General features: G+C 42.7%; 1 long non-coding RNA gene across 1 annotated transcript in view; it reads right to left on the bottom strand.

Moving 5' to 3' along the window:
* Window positions 1-17,614, bottom strand: part of LOC124098205 (uncharacterized) — a 68,145-nt gene that overhangs the window by 49,811 nt on the left and 720 nt on the right. The window lies entirely within an intron of this gene.

The raw sequence follows: 17,614 nt of genomic DNA on the forward strand, positions 1-17,614 counted from the left end.
TCCTCAGCACCACATACAAAGATGTTGTGTCCGCCGAGAACTAAAAAATAAATATTAAACAATTCTCTCTCTCTCTCTCTCTCTTTTAAAATAAAATAAAATCCTGCCTAGGGAAAGATTTTATCTCACTTTGCAGGGAATTAAGAAGTGAAACTTAGGCCAAAGAGAAGCAAGGAAATACCAACTCCTGTACTCGGTTATGTTTTATCAAGGAGCTCAAACATGTTAATTCTTCCTAATTATTTGTTAGTCATTATACCTAACAGGGGTGCTGAGTCACTGGCCTCAGTTCCTTGACGCCAAGCGTTCAATTTGGCCAAGTCAAATGAAGGGAATTTTTAATAAAGAACTCTCCAAACCCATCCTTGGCTACATCTGTCAATGCCTAGACTCAAAGCTCTTCTTCTTCTTCTTCTTTTTTTTTTTTTTTTTTTGGTACTAGGAATTGAACCTAGGGGTAGTGCTCAACCAATGAGCCACATCCCCACCCCTTTTTATTTATTTTTTTTATCTTGAGTCAGGGCCAAGTTTCTGAGGCTAGCCTTGAACTTGTGATCCTCCTGCCTCAGCCTCTCAAGTCACTGTAATTACAGGCGTGTGCCACTGCACCCAGCACTATTTTATAATCAAAGCTCTTCAGAAGTTGGCCTGATTGTAATCTGAGGGTCACTTAGCCTAACTTCCACCTCCTCATTTGCAAAATACAGCAAATGATGGCATTCACCTTATAGTTTAACAAGTATATAATTCCCAGGCCATGAATAGTCACTTTCTAAATATTAATCATGTATTAGCTCTTTTCATTGTCAAGACTTATTTGCACATCAACTATCAACCTTGTGGGAAAGTATCTGTAAAATTTGAAATCTTAAGCTGACTGCATCCTCCCTGGCTCAAATTCATCCCAACACACATGCATAATGATAGCCCACGGTCTACTGCTGTTGTGCATTCAGTTCCTCAAGCCTCAATCCTCAATTACTGTGGCCAGAAAATGCAGACTAATTGTGTTATCAGTCTAAGTGCTTCATAATTAAAGAGGTAAATATGCCACATTTCAAAATCACAGGGCAAAGTTTGGGGGATTAAATGTCATTTTGATTATCTGCCCCACATTTCCCCTTCCATTAACTAAGAATGTTTGGGAAATGACATCTGAAACTGAAACTAGGTGTGTGTGTGTGTGTGTGTGTGTGTGCGCGCGCACCAGAATCCAGGGGTGCTTAACCATGAGCCACATCCTTTTTTACATTTTATTAGAGACAGGGTCTCACTGGGTTGCTTAAGGCCTCGCTAAATTGCTGAGGCTGGCTTTGAACTTGTGATCCTCCAGCCTCAGCCTCCTAAGCCTCTGGGATTGCAGGTGTATGCTACTGCACCCAGATATAGATGGATTCATTTTTACAGCTGAGATTCTATTGCCTTTTACTGCCCCAGCCCTGTGACCCCAGCTCCCAGAACCCTACATGATACTTTCAGTGGAAAAAGATATCTCCAAATGTTTTTTTACCCCAATAGAAAGGTCCTAAATTTGTTTTTAGCCTTTTTCATGTGGTTAAGGAACAAACATTAATTTAAGCTGGACTCGGTGGTGCACACCTGTAATCCCAGCTATAGCAGGACTGCAGGTTTGAGACCAGCCTCAGCAACTTAGTGAGGCCCTACATAACTTCGCGAGACCCTGTCTCAAAGTAAAAAAATACAAAGGATTGGGGGTGTAGCTCAGTAGTAGAATACCCCTGGGTTCAATCTCTAGCACCAAAAAATAAAATAAATTAAATTAACATTGGCAGAGGAACCAAAATTTTTTTAAAAATCACATTAGTAAGGGATGGTTGTGAGTAGAACCCTCATTTCTGGAGCCTAAATACTCAGGTCCAAATGCTGCCTGAGGATCACCTGGCTTAGGGTTGCCACATAAAATACAGGATACTCAAGTCAATTTTGAATTTCAGATAAACAATCAGTAATTTTTTCATTATAAACACATCTCATATGCAGATTTGGTGCTTATTTCTGCTAAAAAGTTTTATTTCTCGTTCATCTGCAATTCAAATTTAACTAGATGCCCTGGGTTCTGACTTGCCCAGCCTGGTAACCCTATTGGGCTTATTGGTTGGGTAATCTGGGCAAGTTCCACCAATTCTCTGTGTTTTCTTGTCTGTAAAACAGAGATAGTAAAAGCATCCTCTTCGTTAAAGGCTGCAGTCGTCAGTTCTCCCGGGTCTCCTGGTTCTGGAGACGCGAAAGCATAGCACATCCTCATCTTCCGGAAGTAAAGGCTGGCACTTGCCCCCACAGTGAAAAGTGAGCGGCATCGTGCGTCACTTCCGGTGGGCGGATCGGGTGTCACTTCCGGTGGACGAGCTCCGCCCACCCACAAAGAGATGCAGGGGTGAGGAAGAAGGATGCACCTGTGGTTTTCAACCCTGAGGTTGGGCGTGTGTAACACTGACTTAGCTCGCCCTGATTGACAGCTATTGGGAAGACCACAGGAGTCAATCAGGACTCAGGGGACGCCTGGCACACAGCGAGGGGATGCTCTGAATTTATTAGGCTGAGAAAAAAGTCTGCAGTGCCGTTTTGGTATTAAAAAGGAGAAAGGCCTTGCTTGCTATCTAAATGAATCAGCTGGCGTTACGATAACAAAATACCATAGAATTGGCAGGGAAAGCAACATATATTTATTTTTTCACAGTTTTGGAGGCTGTAGGTTCTGAGATCAGGGTACCCATATGGTCAGGTGAGGGCTCTTCCCTGGTTTGAAGATGGCCACCTCCTCATTGTGTGCTCACATGGGCTTTCCCTGGTGACTCTGGTATACACAGAGGAAAAGGAGAATGGTCTCCACTTGTCTTTTCTTCCTTTATTTTTATTTATTTATTTATTTATTTTGTAGTTCTGGGGATTGAACCCAGGGGTGCTTGACTGCTGAGCTACATCCCCACCCCTTTTAATATTGAGGCAAGGTCTTGCTAAGTTGTTGAGGGCTCACTCAATTGCTGAGACTGATCCCAAGCTTGTGATTCTCCTGGCTCAGCCTCATGAGTCTCTGGGATTCCGGGAGTGCAGGTTCATGCCCAGCTCTCTTCTTGGAAGGTCACCAATCTTACAGGATTCGAGCTCCACCCTTAGGACCTCTTAGAACCTTATTTACCTCTTAAAAGCCCTCTTTCCAAATGCAATAAGATTGGGAGCGAGGGCCTCAACATACGCATTTTAGGGGGATACACTTCAATCCATAGCATTATACACATTTTGATAATAAATATTTATTGTCCAGTTTTCTTTCTCCAGGCCTAAGCAATCAAATCTACCCCTTTCCATAGTGCTTAGTTAATAAAGTCTCGAATGCAGAAGCATTTAGTTCAGGGAGTTTCTTCAATCATCAGACAGATTTTTTATGTCTAAAGCACTCCTGATATGGGTCCACTCAAATTGCAGCATGGGTTATAACAGAGCAGCAGACTCGATTGCAGATGACCGGGGCTGAGCAATCTGCGGAAGCCAGCCATGTGCACAGTAATTCAGAAAGGGCAGAGAAACCGGATCCAGTGGGGGAAATCATGGGCAGTTAATGAGAATCAGATGCAGTGTAATTCAGACCACAGTGCACATCCTGATCTCTGGGCACAGAGAATTACAACCATAAACAGACCAGACTTGATTGTATGCAGCACTTTCATCCCTCAAAGAACCCCAAAAGCACTGCCAAAACACACTCTGGTTACTGATAGCTCAGTGATGTGGAAGGCAAACAGGGACAAATGTGTGTTCACAACTCAGGCTCAGAACTTCCTCCAAATCCATGCCACTCATGGAGACTGGCTTGCATGGCATGCCAGGTGACCCTTCACTGATATGAAAGTACACCTTTCCCTCCTTTTTGATGAAAATGTGTTCATAAGAGAAACCCAAGTATCTTCTAAACAGGCTTTAAATTTTGACCAGGGACCACAGGAAAAAAATGCATAGTACATGTCAGACTACCACATCAATATCTCTGTATATGCACACCTACATTTTTATATACAACAGAAATAAAACTTCCCAAAATATTGCTTGCCCTTATTGTATGTGAAATATTCTAATGTTACTGATTCTGCTTTTTAAAAATTTTTATTATTATTAATTTTTTTTGGTACAGTCCAGAGGCCCCTCCCCACACTTTTTTTTCTTTTTTTTTTTTTAGTACCAGGGATTGAACTCAGGGACACTCGGCCACTAAGCCACATCCCCAGCCCTACTTTGTATTTTATTTAGAGACAGGGTCTCACTGAGGTGCTTTAGTGCCTCGCTTTTGCTGAAACTGACTTTGAACTCGCGATCCTCCTGCCTCAGCCTCCTGAGCTTTTGGGATTCCAGGTGTGCACCACTGTGCCTGGCTGCATCATTATTTTTTAAAAAGCTGACCTCTACCTAATGACTGTCAATATTACAGCCCATTTCTGAGCAGAATCTCCAATTCCAAAATCCATTTCACTAAAGGATAATGAAAGGGGGGTGGCAGATTCCAATGCCATGACACTCCCATTATATGTACCCCAACATATGGCCCTAGGACAGTCACTTTGCCTTTTTAGGTAATAAACCTTCTGGGATCCTTCCAGTTTTAACCTGCTCAGATTTTTATATACAACACCTGTGTACAAATAAAGTAAAACCATGCTGAAACCATCTTCATGTGATGAGATTGCTTTGGAATTCCTATTCTAAGAGTGGGGGTGGGGGGAATCCGTTTTTCTTCCAGCACTAAACAAAGCTGTGGCTGGCCTCCACATTTTTTTTTCTTTTTTGCATTTAGCAGAAACTCTCCCACCCCCACCCCACCCCACCCCCACACACTGGCCCAAGGCTGAATCAATGGTTCAGGGGTACACAAGTTTCAACACTGCTGCCTCGGGGAGCTGAGACGATGCAGGGTGACCGTTCTCCTCCATCTCGCTCTTCCTGGGTCAGTTCGGTTCTCTGCAGTCGTAGATTCTCCTGAGCAGCCAGAGAGGATGGTCAGCAGCAGCTCCACATTCTTCCAGCCTAACAACCCCACAGGAAAGAGGACTCTCCTTTGCCATTCTGGCAAAAGCTCCAGGCTTCTCACTAGCCCAGCTCGGTCACGTGTCCCTCTGTGAGCCAATCTCTGTGACCGGAGATACCCTCGCTCCAATTGTTCAGGTCTGGGTCACTGCTCATCGCTGGAGGTGGAGGGATGGAGTGAGACCAAGCACAGCACACATAAACACAGAACATGAGTTCATAAAGGGAAATCAGGGAGCCGTTTCCAAAGGCTAGGGAAAGCTTTTTTTTTTTTTTTTTTTGGTATCAGGAATTGAGCTCAGGGGCACTTAACCACTGAGCCACATCCCCAGCCCTTTTTATTATATATATTTTGATACAGGGTCTCTCTAAGTTGCTTAGGGCCTTGCTGAGGCTGGCTTTGAACTTGTGATCCTCCTGCCTCAGCCTCCTGAGCTGCTGGGAGGCATGCACCATGGCATCCAGCCTCCTGTTTGATTTTTTAATTTATTTTTATTTTTTATTTATTCTTTTTAGATAGACATGGCAGTAGAGTGTATTTTGACATATTATACATACATGGAGTGTAACTTCCCATTCTTGTGGTTGTACATGATGTGGAATTTCACCAGTTGTATATTCATATATGAACATAGGAAAGTTATATCTGATTCATTCCAGTGTCTTTCCTATTCCCATCCCCCTCCCTTCTCTTCATTCCCTTTGTCTAATCCAATGAACTTTTATTCTTCCCTCCTCCTTCCCTTATTATAAGCTAGCATCCGCATATCATAGAGAACATTCAGCTTTTGGTTTTTTGGAATTGGCTTATTTCACTAGCATGATAATCTCCAGATCCATCCATTTACCATCAAATGCCATAATTTCATTTTTCTGTATGCCTGAACAATAGTCCATTGTGTATATATGCCACATTTTCTTTATCCATTCATCTGTTGAAGGGCACCTAGGTTGGTTTCATAGTTTGGCTATTGTGAATTGAGCTGCTATAAACACGGATGTGACTGTGTCACTGTAGTATGCTGATTTTAAGTCCTTTGGGTCTAAACTGAGGAGTGGGATAGCTGGGCCAAATGGTGGCTCCATTCCTAGTTTTCTGAGGAATCTCCACACTGCTTTCCAGAGTGTCTGCACCAATTTTCAGTCCCACCAGAAATGTATGAGTGTACAAGTAACAATAAATGTTAGTGAGGATGTGGGGGAAAGGACACTTTCCTGTTAGCAAACATAGAGGAAGCTGGAGTGTTTTTCAGTACAATTAGAGAATTCTTATATTGGAGAGATATCCTGACGTTTTCTCCCTCCAATCACTTTTGGAAGTTGTGGCAGGGGATTCTCCTAGTTTTCAAATGGAAAACTTAATGCGCCATGAACTTCTGGTCATAAGCCTAAGAAGTAAAAACTCTCTCTGGGGCCTCTTTAGAAGTCATCTCCCTAACTTTATACCCATGATTTATGGTGTTGTTACTGGGGCTCAGGGTTGTCCAGCAGCTGGCTTAGCAAAGTTTGAACACTGTAGGTCACCTTGGATGAACAATGCATTGTGTGCTCACCTGAGTGCACCGGGGGCTGAAGTCAGGAACACTTGCTCCGTGTTGCACCAAAAACCAGAAAGGGAAACTCACATGATCACCTTTAACAAAATCTGGCAAGAGGGAGAAAGGAGGTCTGGGGCTGGGGCTCAGTGGCAGAGCGCTTGCCTAGCATGCATGAGGCACTGGGTTCAATCCTCAGCACCACATAAACAAACTAAATAAACAAAGGTAAATTTAAAAAAGCAGGGGGGATAAACGATATTGGAGGAACATGGCTCAGAAATGACTATTTGTCTGCATTTTGTGGAGCACCATGTGTCTTTCGGAGAGAAATGCAAACAGAGCTGGGACCTTCAGACTGTGCAAATATTATTGCTACACACATGATGTGGTTAACAGGCCCAAACACAGCACAAGATAAAATATAAAGAGTGGCCACAGACTTGTTTTGGCACCTGCCCCTCTCCTGCCAGGTGAACAGGGCCAGAGTTTGGGGGTTTTGTTTGTTTGTCTGCTTGCTCTTGTTTTTAATTAGTTTGGAGTTTCAAAAAGGTGATTTCTCATTGATGATTTCAATTTGATCTGTGAAAAAGCAACTTTGTCGTGGTGCAAGCACATTTGTAACTTTCAAGAAAGGGACAGAGCTGGTGGTGGTGGTGCACGCCTGTCATCCCAGCAGCCTGGGGGTGCTGAGGCAGGAGGATCACAAGTTCAAAGCCAGCCTCAGCAATTCAGCAGGGCCCTAAGCAACTCAGTGAGACCCTGTCTCTAAATAAAATCCAATAAAAGGGCTGGGGATGGGGCTCAGTGGTGGAGTGCCCCTGGGTCCAATCCCCAGTACCAAGAAAGAAAGAAAGAAAAAGAAAAATACGTAGACTGTGTGAGTACAGCTGGGAATGGTAGCATGTCTGTGATCCCAGGTACTCAAGATGCTGAGGTAGAAAGATTGCAAGTTTGAGGCCAGCCTCAGCAACTTGGTGAAAACCTTTCTCAAAATAAAGCATGAAAAGGGCTGGGGTTGTAGCTCCATGATAGAGCACTTGTCTAGCACATGTGAAGCCCTGGGTTCTATCCCCATCACTGAGGGAAAAAAAAAAAAAAGAACAAGTTCAGATTTCTAATCATGGAATTGTGGATGCTTGGATGATTGTTGGTATGCTATACAGTAAACAGTTTGCAGACAGTTGGATATGTAGCTCTGAAGTTCTGGTCCTGTCATTTTCAAAAGAGACAAAGCAAAATATTCTGTGTCTGGTGGTAGCGAGGACTAAAGAAGATAATACATATGTAAACCCAGTCTGTGAAGATACTCATCAAATGTCAGAGAAAATAGCTGAACCACGACATAGTTCCAACTTGGGTCTCATATCCCAGGCAAGGCATGTTATGAAACTCCGCCCCTTACCTTCACCCCTTGCCCGACCAACTATTTTGTGCAGACTGCAAAATCCTAAGTGGAAGACTCATTAAAAAGACCACCAATTAAAACTTAATGGCAATGTGGGATCCAAGGTTTGATGAAAATTGTGTCTGTTCATGAGCTGGTCCATATATTCTATTTGAGTAAAGCATTATTAATTGGGATGTCAGCTTAAACAGAGTTTTCGTTTTGTTTTGTTCTTGGGACCAGGGATTGAAGGATGTTTACATGTACATGAGGTCTCTGGGCCTCATCCCCAGCCCTTTTTATGTTTTATTTTGAGACAGGTTCTCAACAAGTTGCTGAGGCTGGCCTTGAACTTTTGGTCCTCCTGTCTCAGCCTCCCAAATATTTTCCCCGTCTTTAAAACAGAAAGAGTTTAGGAAACAAAGAGTCTAACAAGCTCTCTGAAGGGAATATTTAAACTATTTGGAAAACCAAACCATAGTTAATCATTTTTAAACCCTTGAGAAGCACCATCCAACTGATATGTGAACTGACAACTGTTTCTTTCCCTTCTTTTTTTTTTTTGTTTTCTTTTTTCTTTTTTGGTACCAGGGATGGAACTCAGGGACACTCAACCACTGAGCCACATCCCCAGCCCTTTTTTGAATTTTATTTAGAGACAGGGTCTTGCTGAGTTGCTCAGGGCCTCGCTAAGTTGCTGAGGCTGGCTTTGAACTTGTGATCCTCCTGCCTCAGCCTCCTGAGCTGCTGGGATTACAATCGTGCACTACTGCACCAGGTTGAAAACTGTTTCTAATAGACCCGAGTGTTCACAGCAGGACTGGGAATCATTTCATAGCCTGGTCCTATTTCCTTTCCAGTATTTCATCTTTCCTGTCTTTCCATCATTCCGATTGGCTGTTCTCTAACAAGGAGTTGGAATGGCTGAGATCTGATGCATCTTTTTGTTAGCGCTGCTCATCCACATCAGGAAAAAGCCTGGATTGAGCCTCAACACCATCCTCTCCCCCGTGTTCCTATTGAATCCATCACCAGGACCCGACCATCTCCATCCACTTTCTCCCACCTTGGAAATTGTAGCTCCAACCACATCACCTCTCACCTGCACCGCTTCACCGGCTCCTTCTCTGATTTCCTGAACACAGTCCAGTGCCCATCCCATGCACCCTCCTGACAACTGCAAAGGAGATCTCTCAAGAACTGAGGGTGAACAGTGAAGTCACATCCAGCAGGAGCATGAGTTGTGTGGCTCCTTTAGCTCCTCTGGAATCTTTCCAAGTCTCCCTGTCCTCATCTACAAAACCAGATAATAACAGCAACTGCCTCTGAGGTTTGAGGTGAGGATTAAGGGAGACTGAAGTACTTCCTCCCATGCCCACAAATAGCAACAGCTCAGTAATTACTACGTGGGGTTGTTATTACTACTGGCCTACCCACCAGCCCATCAGGACACTTTCACCCCAGTTTTTCTTTCTTTCCTTTTTCTTTTGTGGTACAGGAAATTGGATTCAGTGGTGCTTTACCACTGAGCTACATCCACAGCCCTTTTTATGTTTTATTTTGAGATGGTTTCACTAAATTGCTGAGGCTGGCCTAGAACTTTCGATCCTCCTGCCTCGGCCTCACATGTAGCTAGTATTACAAATGTGCATCACGAGGCCAGGTTCAACCCAGTTATTATGAAAATACACATGTATAGTAAACAACCCTCATTTATCTATTCGTATAGGTAAAACGAAAAAGGAGGCTTTTGGTCTTCCCATAATTTTTTGGGGGGGATACCAGGAATTGAGCTCGGGGCACTTGACCACTGAGCCACATCCCCAGCCCTTTTTTGTATTTTATTTAGAGACAGGGTCTCACTGAGTTGCTTAGCGCCTCGCTTTTGCTGGGCTGGCTTTGAACTCACGATCCTCCTGCCTCAGCCTCCCAAGGCAAGCAAGTTATGAGAAAATAGGGGTTGGGATTTTGTGGCTCAGTGATAGAGCACTTGCCTGGCATGTGTGAGGCACTAGGTTTGATCAGCACCACATTTAAATAAATAAATAAATAAAGGTCCATCGACAACTAAAAGAAAAGTAATGATCATAAACATAATCTTAAAAAAAGATTAGGACAAAATATATATAATTTAAATAAAACTAATGACATTTGTGAACAATGAATCACAAGATGTAAAGAAGCCACGTAAATGTGGGTCGATGGACAGTTTCATGATTCTTTCCTGAAAGAAGTTTACAAGATTCCTTTCATATTTCTACCAGCTTCCTTCCTCCACTTATTCCCTGCTGGCCCCTAGTAAAAAGCAAAAGAATGTTATAGAAAGAAAAACAAACTTCCCAGCTATTTGGGAGGCTGAAGCAGGAGAACGGTAAGTTCAAGGCCAGCCTAGGCAAGTTAGTGGGACCCTGTCTCAAAATAAAAAAATTAGAAGGGGTGCGGCTGGGGCTATAGCTCAGTTGGTAGAGTGCTTGCCTCGCATGCACAAGGCCCTGGGCTCCATCCCCAGCACCACAAAAAATAAAAATAAATAAAAAGGGCTGGAGATCTGGCTTAAGTGTAGAACACTCCTGGGTTCAATCCCCAGTACCAAATAAATAAATAAATAAATATCAACAATTGAAAAGTGAACTTTCACAGAATATAAAAAGAGAATTTAATATTTAGCTGATCAAATATAAAGAATGAAAAGTAAGCAAGCTACGGCCGCCCCCGAAATTCACATTTAGACATTCCAGAGACAAACGTGCATGTTTTCTACCAGGTGATTCTTTTATCTGAGGAGCTGTTTCAATCCCCCAAATGTGCTCCAAATTCCATAATTCAGGAGCAGAATCTCTCCTAACCATGTTTTACAGGAAAAGCTCATTAACTCAATGTGAGGGAAACGTTCTCTAAAGTAATGCAAAGAATATTTTTAAATGAAACACCAATTTATTACTTTTAAAGGACCCAGGGTCTGGAGTTGGAACTTTAAGATGCTCTCTTTCTTTCAACATGAAACCCATCTTAGCCAGGTGCAGTGGCGCATGTCTGTAATTCCAGCAGCTCAGGAGGCTCAGGCTGGAGAATTTCGTGTTCAAAGCCAGCCTCAGCATTTAGCGAGACCCTAAGCAACTCAGCAACACCCTGTGTCAAAATAATAATAATAATAATAATAGGCTGGGGATGTGGCTCAGTGGTTAAGTGCTCCTGGGTTTAATCGCTCATACCAAAAATAAAAAAGAGAGAAAAACAATTCCAACTGTTTGACCCCAGGCTAGTGACTTCTCTTTGAGCATCCACTGTTTTGTTTGTGGTTGAAACGTGGTTGTGTGTGGATAAGAGTAAGGAAGTGTGCCCTAAATGGTAACTAAATAATAGTATCCACCTGTTTGTATTTAACCCATTTTTATACATAAAAGATGCCAAAGCAAAGCACTACTGATTTCCATAAGCAGACTAACCAGGAACCCTTAGAAATGTTTCCTTTATGGGGCGGGGTGGGGGGGGGGATGGCACTCAGTGAAAGAGTGCTTGCCTAACACGCACTAAAGTCCAGGGCTCAGTCCCCGGTATTCCCCTTGAAGAACAATTTGACTTGTTCAAAATTTGCTTAGAATGTTCAGGCAATGGAGAGCTTTTCACAATCACCACAAATCTCAGTTGAACAGAGTCGAAGTATCTTATAGTGTGCAGAGAAGGAATGAACACAGAGAAGAAAAAGGAACACACCCTATGTCCGTGGATTTTAAATTTTGGGGGAGTAAAGAGAGTGTTCTTTGCAGGAATTTGCTTGATGCTGGCTGGGAAAGCCTAGTTTGCTGAATTGTTTCATGTCTTTCTTCCTCCCTTTCTCTCTCTCTCTCTCTCTCTCTCTCTCGCTCTCGCTCTCGCTCTCGCTCTCTCTCTTTCCCAGAGATTAAACCTGGGGACACTTAACCACCGAGCCACATTTCCAGCGCTTTTTATTTTTTTTTATTTAGAGACAGGCTCTCCCTGAGTTGCCTAGGGCCTCACTAATTTGCTGAGGCTGGCCTTGAACTTGCCATCCTCCCACCTCAGCCTCCTGAGACGCTGGGATTTCAGGGGGTTCACCAATGCACCCGGCAACAATTGGTTGAATCTAGTTAAAAAGGCATGTGGGAGTTTTTTCTACTCTTCTTATAATTTTTCTTAACACTTGTCATTATTTGTGAATGAAAGTTTAAAAATGGTTGTAAGTCTCAAACACAGGATCCCTGACAGTACGAAGGTAGGGAATGAAAATTCCAAGCACATACTCTCTGCAGCTGGCTATCATTAAGAATGATGTCCTGTTGTGACCAGATATTAAAAGTTTGATCCACCATGGTGAATTTTCATGGATTTGGGCAATAAAATGAAACATTTTACATCCCAGTCTAGGGTTTTATTATCATTCCTCTGAGAATGTACACTTGGTCAGATATTCTTTATTTTGGCTCCAGGTCACCTGCAATTTCAGAAAGTGTTTTGAAGTCAATTCATCTCTTAGGCCATCCAAATATTGAAAATGTCATTAAAATATGAAGTAGAACTGAATAGACTTTTGTCTTGAAATTCCTCCAGTCTCTTCTCCTTCCCACTCATCATTAGGGAATTTTTACTTGAAATCTGAAAGTCCCTAATGAGCTCAGTCTCCTGATAGACCAAACAGAACTCTGCCCTGATATAAAGTTTTTTTCTTGTTTAACAATGTGATTTATGTGCTAACTGACATATATCTCGGGAGGTGAAGGATTCAAGTACCAGCTGTGACTCTGGGAGTTTGGGAGAAATAATGTTAGGTAGTCTCAGTTATAAATGGAGAAAACCATTCTTACCTCAGAGGCGATGATGTAAGAGACAATTATCATTTGCAAGATGTCTCAAGGTCTTGAGCTGAAGGAGGCCCTTGGGGTGCATCAGACTCCTTTTTATTATGGGCTCTCTTAACATTTCTTTGATATTAGGCACAGCATAATCATTTTAGATTATTTTCTCAGAAGCCTATGTACCTGGTCATCTCATTTCACCAATTCGACGAACAAATTTTGCTTGCCTTTGGCCACAGGTAGGGTTCCTATTAATGGAATAAAGAATAATGGAGAGCCGGGTGTGGTGGCACACACCTGTAATCCCAGTTGCTCAGGAGGCTGAAGTAGGAGGATTTCAAGTTCAAGGCCAGCCTCAGCAATGTAGCAAGGGCCTGTGGAAGTTAGTAAGACCCTGTCTCTAAATAAACAATTAAAAAAGGAGCTGGGGATGTGGCTCAGTGGTTGAGCACCCCTGAATTGAATTCAATCCCCAGTACAAAAAAAAAAAAAAAAAAGAATTGAGGTGTTCCTAGCCATGGCCTATATTGCTTATTCCACATTTACATTTTCATTTCATTCTCATTACTTTGTGAACTATTTTATATTTATAATTTTCCTTTATTTTTTCATGCTATTATTTTAGTTTAATTTTATTATACAAGCCACTTTTGCCTTAGTTCATCTGAATTATTAGCACATTGCTAAATAAATTCAATTACACACACATACACACACACATTTAAAATGGGGATTGAACCCAGAGGTGCTTAACCATGGATCCACATTCCCAACCCTTTTTATTTTATTATTATTTGTTATTTTGGAGGGCACCAGGGATTGAACTCAGGGGCACTCAGCCACTGAGCCACATCCATAGCCCTATTTTGTATTTTATTTAGAGACAGGGTCTCACTGAGTTGCTTAGGGCCTTGCTAAGTAACTGAAGCTGGCTTTGAACTTGAGATCCTCCTGCCTCGGCCTCCCAAGTCACTGGAATTACAGGCATGTGCCACCATACCCAAGCACATATTGTGTGTTAGGCACTGAGAGAAAACTGGTAGATAAATAGACCCAGTCACTGACCTCATGAAGCTCAGAGTCCAGTGGAGAAAAACAAAAAATAATCAAACAGTAAGTGTTGCGTTTTAAAGTTTAAAAAAGACATAAATAAAAAGTAAAGAGAATTGCTGGGTGTGGTGGCTCACACTTATAATCCCCGAAATTTGGAGGACTGAGGCAGGAGGATTGCAAGCATGAGACCAGCCTGGGCAATTTAGGGAGCCCCTAAGCAACTTAGTGAGACATTGTCTCAAAATTTTAAAAAATTGGGTCTGGGGTTGGAGCACTTGCCTAGCACGTGTTTATATAAAAATAAACAAATAAAATAAAGGCATTCTGTCCATCTACAAATACAAAAAGAAAAAAAAAACAATTTTTAAAAATTTAAGAAGGGCTGGGGATGTGGCTCAGTGGCTAAGTACCCCCTCAGTTCAATCATCCCCAGTACCAGCCGCCCCCCAAGAAAGTAAAGGGTACTGGGTGCATTGGTGTGTGCCTATAGTCAAAGCTACTCCTGGGGACATTGAGACAGAAGGATCACTTGAGCCTAGGAGTTCAGTGCCAGCTTAGGCAACATAGCAAGACCCCATCTCAAAGGAAAGGTAAGTCAAGGGGAGACACCTGAGACCTGAGATGATTCAAGATATGGGCCTGATGTAAGTTAACTAATCCATCATTCCAGTTCTGGTTGAAATGTCTGCAATCAGAGATTTCTTTTAAAAAATATTTTTAGTTGTAGATGGGCACAATACCTTTATTTTATTTATTTAGTTTTACGTGGTGCTGAGGATGGAACCCAGGCAAGCCCTCTGCCACTGAGCCTCAGCCCCAGCCCGCAGATTTCTGTATAGGTGAAGTTTTTAATAACACCACTGTGTCAGGAACAGTGCATCTGGGCCACAGGAAGAGTTCAGCCTCGTTTTCTTGGCAATGCTTCTTATTTTCTCAGAGTTTTAATATTTTTAAGGATTATATGATGCAATGGAATCTTACAACTATAGGAAAAAAAAAACAGCAAATGTGGACCCAGAATTGGTTCCTCTATGCCTGATAGTAAAAATCAAGAGGAAATTGAGTGTTTTTTAAAAGTACAAAGTAAACAATATTGCAGTATTGAATTCAGGGACAAACGACAGGACTCACTGTCATTCTCGAGATAACATCTCAGCAGTTATTGCTGCTTTCTATCTGGGCAGAGTAAGCGCTCAGGAACTGATAGCGGTTACCATGTTCTATTTGTTGGGCTCATCTTTCCCGTGTCACCTGGAAATATGGGATGATCTAGCATGGAAAACATCCGTTCTGATACAGGTCCAAAGCTGAGTTGGATTGTACGGAAGTGATTACAAAGCCATTATCACCAAAGTCCCAAAAATATTAGTTAAATAATCACAGAGGACTGGATATTTATTGATTCTATTACCTGCTTCTCAAAAGATCAGGTAACACAAGACCCTGGAGGTGAAGATCAGTACCCATATCCCTGGGGACCGAGTAGGTGCTCAGTAAGTTCTTAGTGAATAGATAGATGAGTGAGAAAAATAAATCCATACATATATAGGAGAAAAGAGACGGTTACATACCAAAAAGAAAACAATCAACATTGTTCAAGTTCTCTGAACATCTCAAATGTAAAACTTCTGGTTCAACAGCTGATCTTTACACTGACTGTTATTTAGAACACTTTATACAGCTGACAATCAAAATGGCATATACAACATTTGTTGTAGCTAAAGGTCCCAGCCTAAATGACTCTGTAGGAGCTTGGTTAAGTAAACTGCAGAACCCCAAAATGCAATTTGTTTGCACCTGTTTAGTAATTTTAAGTTTCCTCGGAAACTTGTGAAGATGATGTCTATAATTCCAGTGGCTCAGGAGGCTGAGGCAGGAAGATCTCGAGTTCAAAGCCAGTCTCAGAACTTATCAAGGCCCCAAGTAACTCAGTGAGACCCTGTTTCTAAATAAAATATAAAGAGGGTTGGGATGTGGCTCAGTGGGTAAGTGCTCCTGATTTCAATCCCCAGTACCAAAAAAATAAAAAGAAAAGAAAAAAGAAAGAGAAGAGAGATATGTGAAGGTACTTGCCAATGTTGCTTCATTTCATTGAGTGAATAAACTAACTTACCCCCATGGGCAGGTGGGGGTTGTAGCACCAAAGTGAAGAATGATCCTAGCCACGTTGCCATATTTAAGAAACAGCTTAAATATTTTCTGATCTGGAACAACCTTGAAGGTATTTTGTCAGAGAAAAAAGGCAAGAGGCTCTTTGTATCTTCCTGCAAATTAAAAGGGAGATTTATGCACAGAATATTTTAGGAAGTATGGACAAGAACCTTTCTGCAACAGTAGTTAAAATGTTGCTTTTGGGGAGTGCTGAGAAAAGGGAGGGATACCCACTTCTCACAGTGTACTGCTTAGTAATGTTGACCATTTTTTTAAATTTAGTTTTTATTGATTTGTATAATTTATTTATATTTCGGTACTAGAGATGGGACCCAGGACTTTCCAACATGCTAGTCAAGAGGTCTATCACTGAGCTACATCCCCAGTTCTTTCTATTTTTTTTTTTTTCTTTTTAATTTTGAGACAAGGTCTTGCTAGGTTGCTGAGGCTGGCCTTGAACATATGATCCTCCTGCCTCAGCCTCCCCTATAGCTGAGGAGATGACAGGTGTGCACCACCATTCCTGCTTCTCATTCATTCTCCCCGCACCCCCTCCTGTCCCCACCCCCACCTCTCTCTTTGGTGCTGGAGATTGATCCCAGGGCCTCGGGCAGGCTAAATTGCCTGGTGTGCTTACCTCACTGAGCTACATTCCTGGCTGTTGGTGTTAAAAACAAACAAAAACCCTCCTAAATGTGCATTTTTACTGATTCAACTTCACTTATATATTTCAGGTAGTGACTTTTTAAAGATTTCACTTAAAAAAATTAAGAGAAGACAGATTTGGGAGCAATTGTGCTCTCCTTTCCAATGGCCTGCACATGTCCCTATATTGTTGGCACAAAACTGGTTTGGAAATTCTGTCATTCTTACCATCTAAGATAATTTGGCCACCAACGATTGAAGTCTCAATTAAATAAGATTCCAGGAGATTCCAGAAGATTCAGTGGAAGATTCCGGAAGCAGGGCAGGCCTCAGGGGCCATATGATTCCAGACCCCACCACCGACTGTCTCCCTTCCATCCACTTGTCTCTGGTCCCCCTAGACTGGCACCCCGGTTGGTGGCACAGATGGCCAGGCTGTTGGGGGGCTCTCTTTCTGCACCGCCCACACTGCACAGAATCAGAGGGAAGGGTGCCTCTGTCTAATAGCCCTCCAAATAGAGCATCTGAGAGTCACTCCAACGAACCCACCGGGTTCCACACTCAGCCCAGCAATCGGGATGGTGGCCAGGGGACTGAATATGCTTCTTGGCAGTTCCTGGCTTGCCTGCTCCTGTCCTGGAAGAAGCCACCTCCTGGTCCTGGTCCCACAGGTCTCCTCCAATGGAATATAAGGGCTGCCAGGAAGGAGGGAAGGAAATGGGAGAGAGGAGGGGGGAGGGGAGGGAAGGGAAAGGGGGAGGGAAGGAGGGGGAGGGGAGGGAGGGGGAAGGGAGGGGAGGCTGAGATGGCAAACATCAACTCTGTTACTCAGTTCCAAGAGGCAAATCCAGAGCCAGGCCTGGTGGCACATGCCTGTAGTTCTGGGAACCCTGGAAGCCAAGAGGCTCACTTGAGCCCAGGAGTTCAAGGCCAGCCTGGACAACATGGTGAGACGCCATTTCAAAAGCAAATCAAACAAGATCCAAAAGGCACAT

The sequence above is a fragment of the Marmota monax genome, unplaced genomic scaffold, assembly GCF_021218885.2.
Source record: "Marmota monax isolate L192 unplaced genomic scaffold, Marmota_monax_Labrador192_F-V1.1 WCK01_AAM20220418_F8-fsc00042, whole genome shotgun sequence".
NCBI classification, from domain to species: Eukaryota; Metazoa; Chordata; class Mammalia; order Rodentia; family Sciuridae; genus Marmota; species Marmota monax.